This window comes from Lissotriton vulgaris, chromosome 6 (assembly GCF_964263255.1).
Source record: "Lissotriton vulgaris chromosome 6, aLisVul1.2, whole genome shotgun sequence".
Taxonomy (NCBI): Eukaryota; Metazoa; Chordata; class Amphibia; order Caudata; family Salamandridae; genus Lissotriton; species Lissotriton vulgaris.
In genome coordinates, this window is record NC_141694.1 from 1726417845 (window position 1) to 1726433331 (window position 15487).

The 15487-nt window shown below is 41.1% G+C and overlaps 1 protein-coding gene across 4 annotated transcripts in view; it reads left to right on the forward strand.

Moving 5' to 3' along the window:
* The window catches only part of BROX (BRO1 domain and CAAX motif containing), a 213419-nt gene that overhangs the window by 152805 nt on the left and 45127 nt on the right, over nt 1-15487 (forward strand). The gene's annotated exons all lie outside the window — the stretch shown is intronic.

The window sequence follows — 15487 nt, forward strand, 5'->3', positions numbered from 1 at the left end:
GGCTAGACCTGTCATTAGTCGAAACGGATAACCAAGGCCTCAGCAGTGCCAGCCGAACGTCATCCGTAACAAAATTAAGCTCCAGCTCTTGAATTCATGAATAATGAAATGTAGGCTGCAGGGAGGTAGCCCAAGGAGTCTCCTACAGAACATATTTTCCTGAACCTGGAGACTTTCAGTTGGGCCATAGCCCAAAATAGTTGCCCCATGGATCAGAACAGGGAGGCACTTGCGTTTATATATTTCCAACAATGCAGAACGGGCTTGGATCCTATTCTCGTGGCAAATTGAATGACTGCTCCTGTTGCTTGCAAAAATCTATTAACCCGGTTACACAAAGATGGTCCTCAGTTGCATGTAGAATAAAATGTGATGCCTAAATAAGGAAAACTGTAAACCCTTTTTAAGTGCCTTTTCGTTGGCAAAAATATATCCAATCCTATATGAACGTTTCCCCACTGCCATGTGATTTTTAAGGCCAGCAGGTATCTGTGCAATCAGAACAGCATCCTCAGCATACAAAAGAGCTGCCACTTAAGAATTTTTAATTTTTTTAAGGTTGCTGCCATTCAACGTTAAGTAATCGTGCAACTTGTTAACATATAATAAAATTAAAATAGGTGCAGGCACGTACCCTGCCTCACACCTGGATCCAGTCAAAATGAGTTGGTTCATTCTTCCCCCACAACCATATCGTGCAGAGGCAATATGGTTGTGGTGGAGGGCGATAAGGAAATCAATCAATTCTTGCTCCATGTCTGTCTTTTTCAATAGACCATAGGAATGATCGGTTAACCCAATCCAATGCTGAGCTAAAATCCATAAAGGGCAAGATTATCATCCCATCCACAGTATATTTCTGGATTAGCAACGTAAAATTCATGCTCTGCTCAATGTTGCCTTTGCCTTCCCCAAACCCATACTGAACTGGGGTAACGATACCATAAGCCTCAGACCATGGCATAATTGTCTTCAGAACTATACATCCCACTATTTCTACAGTGGAAAACAACAGGGAAATAGGATGATAGCACCCCGGATTTCGCCAACAGCCCTTCTTAAGTACAGGTACAATAAATGCAGAGTGCCATGAAGTAGGTTCATAATAGCAGAGTTAAAAGCATTAGTAATAATAGGAGCTCAAAACACTGGCTTTGCCTTGTAAAGGTCCATCGAAACATCATCTGGAGCCTTGTTACCAGTGAACAATAGCTGAATGGACTTCTTCTAAGAAAAACGAGTTAGTAAGAGGATTGCTGTTAAGGCAATTTTCATCATGCATAGGATCTACTATATTGAACCCATAGATGGATTTAAAATGAGACACCCACATGTCAGCAGAATTAGTAGTACCTAATTCATCCTTCTGCCTTACAAATCGGTCACCATAATTAACTATCTTCTAGAGGCCTCCTATATCCTTCATTGAGCAGGCAAGAATTAATTTGTTTCATTTATCCCTTTAATATTTCCTACTTCCTTCCTTTATTCACTAGTTTATTTTCAGCCTGTGATAAGGAATTGGCGGCTCTGTCCCTAGGGGTTTTGTCGAGAGTAACCCATAAGCACTTATTATTGGCTCACAGCTAATATTAAACCAGCTCGGTCCGGATTAGGACCAGTAACAGAAGATATCAGCAGGAGTTATTAATGATTTCCCCCAGATTAAAAAACGCATCCCCGAAATACCAGTTTACCCCAGTTTCAATAAGCAGTTTATCCATCAAGATGGTAGAATTGGAGCCAACCAGCCGCATAAATAGAAAATCAATAGCACGCCATTTAATGCGGAGCAACTTATTCACTCCCTAACATCTAAGGGCCTGTAATATTAGATGTAGGTTCATGTTTTTGTGCCCTACAGGTCAAGATATTAGGGCTATTGTCACTAAACAGTTCTTCATGGTACCTACTGACTCAATATTCGGGAGCAGGGAGGAAGAGATCGAATTAAAGTACATATTACAGCCCAGGCTCTGACTCGCAAAAGTAGGAATTTCAGTCAGTCAGTCAGTCAGTCAGTCAAAAGCAATGTTTATTTAGACCTTAGTCTTTAAACTGCAGTACCCACAATAAAAATATTAAAACAGAAGATAAATACACAATCCGTAACACACTATAAGAAACAACATATTGATCAATAGATTCTTGTTCCAGGATATGTTTTTTGATGTCCAATACAAACTAAGGTTCACAGAGTGGTTACAAAAACGTACTTACCGTACACATTAAAATTCTACCCGTATGGCACCAAGAAGGAAGAATTAATTCATATTAATTTAAAATTTATAAATAGGAATTTGACTAGCGTTGGTCCCAATAACTTCAATATAGTTGACTACCTCGTAATCAAGTAGCATCCTATGTAAGATCTCCCTTCCAGCATCCATGCACCACTGATACTTATACTCATCATTGAAAGAGAAAGGATGGTGCTACGTAAGACTTGCTCCAATTTTAGAATTAAAATCACCTCCCACGATAGTTCTAAAATAGTTATGCAATAGGGAACCTCTATGGCTAAGAATATCAATTACGTTGAAAAATGTGACAACACTGCCTGCCTCCTCCACTTGGGTAACCACATTGTAAAAATTCATTAAAAGTATCACAATGGACATACCAAACAATCTTAATATCAGAATGTATAAATGTTACCGGGAATAGCTTGGGAAATAAAGTGTAGTGCAGATATAAAGCCAACCTTCCCTTTGGTGTGCTAGTTTGAGAGGTAACAGCTGGCAGATAGAAACTAAGTAAACCCTCCCAAATAATGTCTTTCAAAGCCCAAGCTCCTTCAAGCATGATAACCTCAAACTTAATAATGCAGTCTGTTTATCCCCTGTTAGAAGTTTTGGCAGCATACCCGGCAATATTCCAGCATAGCTAATCGCAAGTGGCAGGCTCTGGAATGCGAGACCGTTTGCGTTGTGAGGAATTCATAGCAGTGATAATGAAAGGAGAGGAACGTGACAAAAGTTACCTTTGAAAGAATGTCCTCTGAAGTATTATGCAATGTCTAAATTGAGGAGTCTTCAGTTGAGTTTGAGTCAGAGATTGCCCTCCAGATCTCTCCATGGACTTAATGCTCTTCCAAATACTACATTTGGACCTACATTTCTTCTAGCCACAAAAGTGTAGGAAATCATATATTGATTGTTCCAAGTTTACATCTTTGTGCAGCATGATGTGGCTTCTTGAAAAACAGTCAAGCAGTTGCCACAAGACAGAGTTGAAGTTGCAGTCTCTATTTTCGTACTAGTGATTAATTGTGATGTCACAATGAATGTATAAGTTATGTTTTGCTTATCAAAACCATGGACTTCAATGTGCATATCTGTGACTCAAACCTGAAGAGCACCTTGCCAGGGTGCACCAGTGGTAAAACCACAACATGGAGGCAAGACGAGTTGTTGGTCTGCACAGAAAAGGTCCATTATGCCTCTATTTGACAAGCATGAATTGGCTGTCATGTGTCAATGTATGGTCCACGAAGCCTACTATGAACAAAATCCTATCAACCTCTAGAAACAACTTTACAGATATTTTCCTTCCTGACTTTTGAGATATTTCGAGGTCCTCCTGTGTGCTAGCAACAAAACCTTTTCCGCACACATGGCCTGGGCTTCAGGAGAGAGGAGTTGGCCTAACGGCTAGGGGGGTCGACCTCGAATCTGGGGAACGCTGTTAGTCTCGGCGATGACGCTGAACATCCTGTGATTCTGGGCAAATCACTTAATCTCCCCGTGCCTAACAAAAATGAATGTGTCCTCATGTAATGCAACTGGTGCTATGTAAAGCGCTCTGATACCCGATTCGGGTCAAGTTCGCACTATATAAAACTCTGTTTAAAACAAGCACTCGCGTTGCCAATAGGTCTCGCATTAGGAAAATGTGAGCTATTGGTATTGTAAATGACAATTATTTTTTTAATATGTGTTGGCATTGAAAATATATAAATTAATAGCATTGTTATTTACAAAGCCAATAGCTTACACTTTCCTTTTTTTTTTTTTTTTTTTTTTTTTATTGAACTCAATCCAAACAGGTACATAACAAAATAATATTACAGAAGGATCATAGGAGAAACAAACATGTTAGATGGAATACAGTTTAAAATCATAAGGCATCATACTCATAATCCTAAGAGTTTTTCATTTTCAAAAATTTCCATTCAATAAGAAAGAAGAAAAACAAAATAAAACAATATTTAATACATAATTAGACTGTATACTATCTTCCATCCCATCAGAGAAAATCTAAATAGATGGGTTTAATCCTGATTTCCAACTCAAGACTGGAGACCAAATTGATTCGCCCAACTTTTTCCATTTAATTCCTCTTGTTGCGTATATGGCTCTTTCAAAGCTGAAAACAGCTAAAAAGCGAGCTAGCCACATCTGGAAGCTTGGTGGTTCAGCTTCTTTCCATCGGGCCGACAAAATAATTCTGAGCACCGCCGTGCCTATAAATAATAAATTTTGCTCGCTCTTTGATAGGGCGATTGAGGAATCATATCCTAAAATAAACAATGAATCTGTCTCTGGAAGATTATGACCAAACAGCACCTCCCAGTAATTAGCAATCATATGTTTAATTTGATTGAGCTTGGGGCAACTGCTTAGCATATGTATTAAATTAGCTGGTCCTTGTGCGCATCTTGGACAAAAATCATTCTCCCTTTTACCCCAGGAATATAGTTTAGCGGGTGTATAATAGAGGCCAAAAATAGTTTTATATGTTTGAGCTTTAAGGTTGCTGGCCCTAAACAGTCGTTGGCTCAGCTCAAGACTTTTATAGATGTCAACATTCGGATTACTAAGTTTAATTGCCCAGCTAGATTCAGTTTTTTCCAAATCATCTTGTAAGTTTACAAGAAGAAGATTATATATAACACCAATTCGTGTGTTAGACCTATTGATGGCCTCCAACAAATCTATTTTTTCCAGCCCAAGGGTAGATCTTTTTGCCTTAAGGTTTGTATATAATTGAACATATTTAATGTAGTCCCCGTTGGAAAGATGATATTTATCCTTAACATCTAAGAAAGTAGTTTCTAAACCATGTACCAGAAAATCTTTAACGCGCAGGATTCCAAGTCTCTGCCATTTTCTTGCTATAGTATCGTTTGAAAATGGTATGAACGCTTTCATATGCCATAAGGAAGTATACCTGTTCACATTACTAATTTGCAGATGTTTAGTAACTTTGCCCCAAACCTTTAATGCGCCGTTTATTATTGCGTATTTCCGATCATGGGAGTAATCTCGTGCATCCTTCTGTTGTAAGAGCAATCCATTGGCCATGTCTCCTAATAGTAACTCATATATTGAAGGTGGAATATTATTATTATCAAGGGGTGATACTTGTAAATTATAGCTAATCAATGGGGTCATTTGTTTAAGACGTGCAGCCCAGTGATACATGCTAATATTGGGTATTGCCATCCCACCTCTTTCACTAGGGAGAGACATTAATTTATGAGACCTTCGAATTTTACCATGTTGCCAGATAAACTTAATCATAAGGGATTCAAGAGTTTTTAGGATCAGTAGCCAATGGAATTGCTCTAAACAGGTAGAGACATTTAGGAAGTATATTCATTTTAAGAAAATTAGCTCGTCCTATAATGGTCAGATGAAGTCCATTTACTCTATCCAAATCTTTTTTTATACTTTGAATTAATGGGTTATAATTATAGTTAATTATGGATTTAATGGCGGGAGTAATAACAATTCCTAAGTATGTAGCACTTGCTGCTTTTCTTTGATCATTATAGTCAATGTTGTCCGTACATAATACAATTGTCTTTGTTTTGTTCAGAGAATATCCAGAATAGGTGCCAAATTCTGTGGTTATGGCTTCAATTTCCCCCATAGCTTCAACCGGGTTTGATGTTACAACCGCGATATCATCAGCATATGCTAGTACTTTAGTGGAAAACGGGCCAAAAACAATTGGAGTGATAGAGGGGCTCTCAATAATTTTCAAAATCAGGGGATTAATATATACAGCAAATAATAAGGGGGAACACGGACAACCTTGCCTCGTACCTCTAGTTATATTAATATCAGCAGTTTCAGAACGCATCAATTGTATTTTAGCTTTAGGAAATAGGTAAATTGATCGTACCGCTTTGATAAATTTAGGGCCGAAATTGTTAAGCTTCATAATTGCCCACAGGAATTTCCACGAGACGCGATCAAACGCCTTTTCGGCATCTAATAGTATCATTGACATTTGACCCCCCGTGACAGTCATGGTATCAAACAAAGCTATTACCCTAGAAGTATGATCTGTTGTTCCTTTACCAGGTACAAAGCCATGCTGCCACGGGGAGACGATTTGCTCAATAACCCTGCTAAGTCTCGTGGCTAACACCTTGGCATACAATTTGGAGTCCGCATTGATTAATGATATGGGGCGATATGACGTCAACTGTTCAGGTGATTTTCCTTTTTTTGGGAAGACAATTATATTAGTATAATTCCAGGAGTCCGGGGTTATCCCGTTCCATTGAATACCTAAAAAAAAGATCATGCAGTATTGGACCCAATTGAAAGCTTAGAATTTTATATAGATCTATGGGTAATTTGTCAGGGCCTGCTGCTTTACTTGAAGCAAGTGCGGTTAGAGAAAATAAAACTTCATCTAAGGTGATTTCGCCTTCCAGATCCTGACGTGTAATATCATCTAATTATTTTAGACCTTCGGTATTATTTATAAAGTTGTTCAAAAACTCATATTCTGTACTTGCTGGGGGGATAGAGTCCTCCGTATAGAGATCTTGATAATACTGATGGAATAAGGCGATGATCTCGTCTGGTTGCGTATGCGACTTACCGTTCTCAGTTATTGATTTTATCTGATTAGAAACATTCCTTTCTCGGGTGTATAACGCCAACTGTCTCCCCACTTTTTCTCCATTCTCATAAGTATCTCTCCTATGAGCACTATAAGTTTGAGCTGCTTTTTGGCTAAGGTTGTTGTTTAGCTCATTTTTTTAATAGAGTAACTAAATACATTAACTGGGTAGCATCTACCCCCTGAGAAATAGCTGTGGTATGTTCCTCCTCTGCCTTAGCCAAGGCTAATACTCTAGTATTAAAGTCGTTCTTATTTAACTCTCTTGCTCTAGCTTGATAACTAATAGTCTCACCCCTAAGAGCTGATTTATAAGAATCCCATACAGTATTTCTGAAGGCACTAAAGCGGTTGATATCAAAAAATTCCTCCGTCCATTTTTTAATGTGACTAATATATTCATTATCAACCAGTAGTTTTCGATCGAATGACCATTGTCTATGTTGCTTTCGATCGCCAGCTATTACTGTAAGAACCAGGGGATTATGATCCGATATGATCTTGGGATATTTAGTTATTACTGCATTAGCCACTAAATCCCTGGTGGAAAAAAAGTAGTCTATCCGGACATGTTTTTGGTGTGGATAGGAGAAATATGTACATCCTGAATCTTGCTGATTTTTTACACCCCATATATCCACTAATCCATGACTGTTTGTTAGTCTCTTGATGGCCTTATATACTTTAGGTTTGCGTCCTACATAATTCTGCAAATTATAGTTATTTTGATCATTAAATAGATGTGTTTTTAGGGAGATATTAAAATCCCCACATATTACTAGCGAACCTTGCCAGGTTGCAAGCTCAGCTTCCAGTAGTGAGAATATGGTAGGATCATTCTGATTAGAACCATAAATTGTGGAGATAATTAAGCCATTTGCTAATTTCACTATTGCCCATCTGCCATGTGGATCCGAAGCAACACGTATAGGTTGGCCAAGATAAGTTTTTGCGAGTATTGCCACCCCTCTTATATTTGATGTTTGGGTAGAAATGGCTATCAAGTTATATCCTCTAATCCTCAGTTGTGACCTTTTTGTCCATGGTATGTGTGTCTCTTGTAGACATAAAATGTCTACTGGATTAAGTTTGATTAATTCACATAAGCGGCGTTGCTTTTCCCTATTTAATAAACCCCCAATATTCCATGTTTGAATTTTCAGTCTAGCCATTAGCTAATGTATCAGCATAAATAAGAAACTCTCTAATTCTCTTGTTATACTTGTCAGTGATCTTCAGCTTCTTCATCGTACAGTTACGTCCTTTATTTATACAGTATTTAGACTTTACAAAAAAAATGCTACCTTTTGGATCAAGTTCTTTTCTTTTTTGTTTTTTTACCCCAACCCCCCCCCCCAAACCCCACCCACCCCTACAGGCCCTTCCCCCTCTAGGGACCCCCCCCCCCACCATTAGTAGGCAATCGGACTCTACCAGAGTCCTAATGATGCTAGCAGTGTAGCACCTGAGCTACCGTGTCCATTACATAATATATTATAGGTTTAAATCTCAAGAAACAGAGAGTTACACAATATATCCTAAAGAATATCTACTTGGAAAAGAGAAGGAGAATAAAACAGAGAAAACATAAGTATCAAGCATTGTCAGGTACTAATAATCAATCAATGATATCTGTTAAACAAGAAGCTCTGAGTTCCATATCACAGTACAGCAATATAGGCCCCTATTTGTTAATCTCCTCAAGGTAAGCCTTTGCTTTAATCTCAGAGGTAAAAAATTTCGCCTGCCCTGGCCATACAACCTTTAGTTTTGCAGGATTATTTAAATAAGCCTGGGCCCCTTTCTCTTGAAAGGGTTTAATTAAGGATCTTAGCCGCCATCGCCTCTCCACTGTAGCATGGCAAAAATCAGGCCTAGTAAAAAGAAATCTCGTTGCATGTAACTTTATGATCAGGTCTAGCCTTCTCGGCCACTGACTGTCTCAATAAGAAGTTTCCAAAATAGACTAGGATGGCCCGAGGATAAGGGCCAGGTTTAGCAGGAGGATTGAATGGCATCCTGTGGGCTCGCTGAATCTCAAGTTCCCAGTTCCAATTTTTTTAATCTGGCATAGATTCCTTGAACAGTTTGATCACAAATGCCCGTACATTCTCACCCTCGATTTTTTCCGGTATTCCCAATAGGCGTAAGTTATTTCGACGCTGTCTATTTTCAAAATCCTCCAACTTCCATTTCATATCCATTAATTCAGCTTCCTGGAGTTTGATCTTTTCTTCATTTGCTTGAGTCTCGTTTTCAGTAGTCATCACCCTTGCCTCGATTTCAGTAACCCTTTCAGCAATTGATTGACAGGTTTTAGTCAAATTTTTAACCACCCCTTGTATCTTGGATAGAGCTAGCCTTGATCGTTTGGGGTCCTCCTCTGTCTGTTCTCTATGGGCTGCGATGGCCTGTAGAATTGCTTCTACTGCAGTAGAGGGGATTATATCTTGATTAGGTGGATCCATATTATAAGGGCCTATTCGTTTAGCCCTGGATATAGGTTTAGGTTTGGATTTAATTGTGTTTAATTGTCCTTCCTCCTCTATACTTTCTTCTGGTGTGGTTGTAAACAGAAGGGATTCGCCATCTTCATCATATTCCATATCAATCTTATCACACTCAATACTAGAGTTATCTTGATCTGATTCACCTTCCTCGGTCTCTGCCTCTACTCCTGTTTCATCGGAAAAGGAGTAAAATACATTCCCTTCTTTTTCAACTTCGGGAAGGGAGGATCCTTGAGTTGTCCGTTCCCCTCTGTCCGGTATATTACTGTCAATCAATGGTTGAGGGTCAGCGTTTACGTGGCCATGAGTTAGAATATGATCTCCTAGAGGTATTTCTTCCAATGTGTTCATCGTGTTCATTAAGGAGGAGCTCCCAGTTAGACCATTCTGAGGTAGAGTATCTTCAACTACCCCCATTATATTTTCACCGGACCCACAGAATGACATTGAAGATTTAGTGATTGTATCACTTTGTGTATTGGGAGAAACGGTAAGTGAGTTGGGAGAGGCGGTTAAGGTAGTACTAGGATCTATAAGGCTATTAATGCTAGTGCCATTACCACCATTGGTGGCTCTTAGAGTACTCACAGTTGCATTCTCCCCATGGCTCGTCTCCAGGCTCCCCATCGGTGTATCCTGGGCAGAGGTAGGACCATTTCCCTCTGGTTGCTGAGGAGGCGGTAATACCTCAGGGGCTCTCCTTGTGTTGGGTGAACTTAGTGAGTGCACTTGGATATCCTCTGTGCTCCCCAGGTTCACTGAGACCGCTTGTTTTCTCCTAAGCAAGACCATTACCGTGTTACCAGGGCTCGCTATCTCGTGAGTGCTGTTAATTCTCCGCTTAGTGGCTAAGACCTCCTGACGTGGCAAACATGTGGTTGGTGTCTTCTGGATTTGTTTCCTTGTTCGGACACTGCTTTTAGGAGCCAAGGATATATCGCCGCTTTGATTACCTTCGACAGACTGTTGCAACTGCTACTCCTCCAGCTCCGCCTCTCGAAGTGCCCTCGCTGCTTTCGCAAGTCTTGCTCTTGCTGCCGCTGATGAGGCTGACTTAGAAGGCATTACTGCAGCCAATCTCAGTTGAAAACAGCAGTCAGGCGGTATCAGGGAAGTCAACTCCGCTAGCTTCAGTAGCTCTGCAGCTGCCTCTCCCAGCTGTAAACCGAGACTGTCGATGTCAGATTCCTCGTTGTGGCAGCCAAAACTGTCCTTATGCAATTCAAGATGCTTGCTGCATGGCGCCGGCACCTTCAATGCACTTTTTCCATTCCCGTTCCGCTCCGCTGTGAGCTCCGCCCTGTGCACTGCGGAGTCAGCACGCCAATGCAGCCGCTCCCCCCAGCGTAGCCTCAGCTGTCGGGAGATTGTCGGCGTTACCCTGGTGGCAACCCAGCCCAGAAGGATCAACAGCTCTCTGCGGGCCGCTAAGTCGGGTGCCGGTAATTCACTTACACACTCGTAGAGGGAAGAAGGTAAGACTGTTGTGTGTGAGCTCATAGTGTTTTTTTTTTCTCCCCTCTTTTCCGTAGCCGGCACCGACCTCTCGCTTCTCTCCCTTCCCTATTAGCTCGACTCCGCTCGATAATCTTTTTTCAAAGCGGACAAATTGTGTTTTAGCAGTCTACAATTCGAGTCCCATCATTAGGTTCCTTTTTACTCCGTCTTCTCCACTGTTAAACGCTCCCTGTTCACTGCATTTTCACGGAGCTCAGGTAAACACTGCCGTGCGATCTACGGCCAGATCGCCATCTTGACCCACAACACACACTTTTCTTCCAATGGGGGGAGCTTACACTTTACTAATGCGAGTCGTATTGGCTATGTGAATGCTTGTTGTTAGCCAGCAAGGACAGTGCTGTTGTGGTGCTGAGTGATGCTGTTATGGTGCTGAGTGATGTGGTGGTGTATTAGAGTGATGTGGTGGAGTCCCAGAGTGATGTGGTGGTGTCCCAGAGTGATGTGGTGGTGTCCCAGAGTGATGTGGTGGTGTCCCAGAGTGATGTGGTGGTGTCCCAGAGTGATGTGGTGGTGTCCCAGAGTGATGTGGTGGTGTCCCAGAGTGATGTGGTGGTGTCCGTGAGTGATGTGGTGGTGTCCCCGAGTGCTGTGTTGGTGTCCCTGAGGGCTGTGGTGGTGTCCCTGAGGGCTGTGGTGGTGTTCCTCAGTGCTGTGGTGGTGTCCCTGAGTAGTGCGGATGTTTATACAAGTGCATTTAAGTTGTGGCAGGTAAAAAACAATGCATTTTCATGCGTCATCAATTTAAAGGATGAGGTGAACATTGTGATAGGCCATGGGCGGACCCAAAACATGAATGAAAACTGATTGAGCCAATGCCTGAAGGGGACTGTCGGAAACAAGCCAATGGCTGAAGGGGGCTGACCAAAAGCCTCCTACTGTATGTATGCAAGTGTGGTGTGGTGTAGTGTAATGTGCCAACATAAGGTTTTGCTAAACAGCTAAAGCAGTCTATATTGAGGCCTAAAACCCCCGAACAGAAAATGAAGTTCTATTACAGGTCTCTGCACTGCAGGACTCTCCCATGAGCCCTCTTCCCTGTGCTCGCCGCACGTACTACTACAAAAAGAAAACTAGAAGGTGAAACCTGCAAAACGAAAGTAACGCTGCCCAAGTAAAACAAGATAGCAGGGCTTAGCACCAATGGAAGTTGTGAGTGGGAGCTTCAGAAACTCCAATAGCTGCATTTTGAAAGTGGTATGAGGGGGGCAGAGCGGGGAAAATTTCGGGACCTATGCACTTTGCCTTGGAGAAAGAATGTGGGTGCGTGCCCTGCTGACCTCATTGAGATCACTCATAAGCAGGCACAATAAACAGAGACCCATGAGATGGGCATAAAACAAAGAGGGATGGTGTTAATCCCAGGCACCTGGGCAGTGTGTGTTCTAAGTATGTAGGTGCTACTGACAGTAAAACTTGTTTATTACAGAACATTTTGAAAGCAAACACTGGCGCAGTTGATTAGAGGAGACATTGATGTTCTTTTATTTCTACCAGTATAAAGGGAATCATATTTGCGATAGAGTGGTGCTACCATCAGTGAGTGTTTTGTATGGCCATGAAATCTGGAGATCAAACAAAATCGTTTAAAAAAAAATATATAGTGCCGAATGTCTTCAGTTCCACATCGCACAGGCTTCTGCGTGAGTATAGGACTGCCGTCTAAACTTGCCCGTCGAATATCTTTTCAAAACATTTAGTGGGGAATGTGTAAGACATAAATAACTCTCCTGCAGGAGTGACACACGGGTGGTGAAGCTGGATTTGACTGTAATCGAGGGAGAATAAATGCATTTAATAGCGCTGTCACATGGTACTGCAACTCAAAGTCTATTTGGAAAATCAAAAATACAGCAAGTCAGCGGCGTTAGGCGGCTACAGATTCAATGCGGACTCTCAATCTTTGTGTGGAAATGAATGCCCAGTGCACAGTCCATGAAACCTGCAGCTGCCGTTGTGCTCTTTAAATATCACAAACAGGGGGTTAAGTGGAATGAACAAACTGGGGAGGGCGGGGGTCTCTCAAAGGGGTGTGGCTGATGTAATTAAGGGAGTGGCTTAAAATGCCTAAGCTTAAAATCTGTGCGTAGCATAGTGAGCGGCAGACTGTTATTTCGCTGTTTCGGTCCTTACACACAGATATATAATACAACAAATAACATTACAACTACAACAAGCCAGGACTATTGGCTTTATCTGTGGTTGTTAGTTGCGCAAGATAAATAAGCAACAACTATGGCTTTGATGGGCAGTCTGTACCTCCTGTATTTTGTTGAACGGATAGGTTGGGAAGTAAGTGCTATAATTACTGTGCACTTGCTTTTGACTGAGAGGAAATGACACATCTCATCCCATCCCCCTGCAGCAGAGTTAGAAAGAGCGCTGTAAAAATCATTTCCAACCATTTTCTGGTTAGTGTATGTACACGTGTGATTTTACGGCTGCAAACATGCTTTGGCACGGGAACCCTAATTAAATGTAAAGCTCACAGTCCAATTGCTTACAAAACTCAACACAGGTTTTATAGTTAGTTTTTTTTTTAACATGAGGCATACATACATTCAGTCATCATGGAATCCTTCGTTGTGTTTTGTCCATGAAACTAAGCATCAAATTGAGCTTCAGTCGCTATCATGGAGAAAGGCACTTCCTGTAAGAAAGGGAATGCTGCTTCTACCTCACCCGGTACGGACGCCGCGTTAATGGAAGTGCATCTTTTTAACAAACATGAAAAACCCTGCGGTAGATGGAAAAACAACACTTATTTAATTGCTGAAAAGCATTAATATTAATTTAGAAATAAAGAAGCGTGTTTGTATCAATGAGCGCAAAAATCCGATTTTACTCAGCGCCAATAAACCATCAGTTAGTTGCAGAAAACAGAACGTCTGCATTATGCAAGCAGGCGATACCACCCAGGCACGATAGATGTTAGTATGCTTCTTTATGCGTGAAATCATTACCAAAACAAGAGCGGCCGGGAAACTGAAGGCCAGCCATGAGTAATTAGGGGAGGAGAAGCCGCACAGCACACGCTGGGAGAAGCCCTTTGATGTGCTGTGCGGCCGTGATAAAATGCAATTAGAGGGAGGGAGGGAGGCTGATGCGCGTGCTTGTTTGGTCACGTGATTCACGTGAACTTAATGAAAACCGCAGGAACGAAACCCTTGGTTTCACGAGCATTTCGAGCACTTGAATTCTCGCTCCGCTCAATGCGCTTGCGCGCATTGATAGGCCGCGAGACCTAAAAAAATACCATGGGGCTATAAGAATCAGACCACCTGGAGTTCAGAAAGTGACTGAAAATATGGCTTTTCTCCTCTACTCTTTTCCGAGTATTTTCGTTCAGTGATGGGTTGCCCCTGAAGAGTCGCTGTCACGCTATACAAGTACATTAAATAAATAAATAAACTGGTGCGGTCATAGCCCACTGCCACAAGTGCAAATAAAATACCATCAGTAATAGATTGGGCTACTAGAGCCTCTAGTCCATCTAAAGCAAGGTATGTAGGAGTGTGAACCCATGCAGTTTGGTAGTGTATAGTCCTGGATTGGAAGATTAATACAGACTGTCTAAAATAACAGCGCAAAAAAATGAAAACAAATCTAGATATAATTCACCTTATGTCCCCACCCACCTGGAATGATTCTTACCTGAGTTTAATATTAGAGTGGACCTCTATACCTGGATTGATTCTTACCTGAGCTTAATATTAGGGTGTCCCTCTATATTGCAAAGAAAGCAGAAATGCATATATTACCCAGCAGCACAGTGAACAAATGGCCAGGATATCATAAAAACATAATTTAAGCACTTGGAAAAAATTGCATCTGGAAAGCACAGCACGGGAATTGAAACACTGATCCAAGGGTCTTGTTTAGAATTAGTCTGTAATAGAAAATCATCCAGTTTCTGGGGGTAACTGTAAATATAGAAGAAAATCCACTCATTGAATTTCATCCACCACAGGGAAACTATTTTGGTGAAAGTTCAACCGGTGGATTCTATAATACCATGTCACATAATGGACAGAACCAGAAAATGTAGTGCAGCAGAACAATTCAGGACCAGCTCATTCAATATAATGCACCGCAGACAGTAACAGCAGCCATCTAAAATATGGATATCTGTGGCATGGACAAAGAACACAAAGTTGTCTTCGAGGATAATCTTCTAAAGAAGGTCAGGAAGGTAGTGGAGTAAGCTAAGATTAAATACAAAGAAATGTCCAGTTCACTAAACAGGTCAAGGCTCCTGAGATTTGATCAGTAAAAGAGTTTAAGAAATTAGCAACACCGGGAATAGGATAACACGGGCTCATGGAATCTTTCCACTCAGAAGAAGCGCCAATACTTGTGTGTAACTTTCTTTTATATTGGTGTTTTTGAAATGATATCCACATATATGAGAATGACAACGAAGCTGACGAGTCCCAGATGACTTGAAAAGTGAACATATGTTATCTCAGTTCATCAGTTCATACGTCTTTATTTCGAAATGTTCCATCAGACATTCATAAAACATTCATTCATAAGACATTCATAAAACACTCTAACTAATTACAGCATGTACCCTACATAATACAAACATTAAG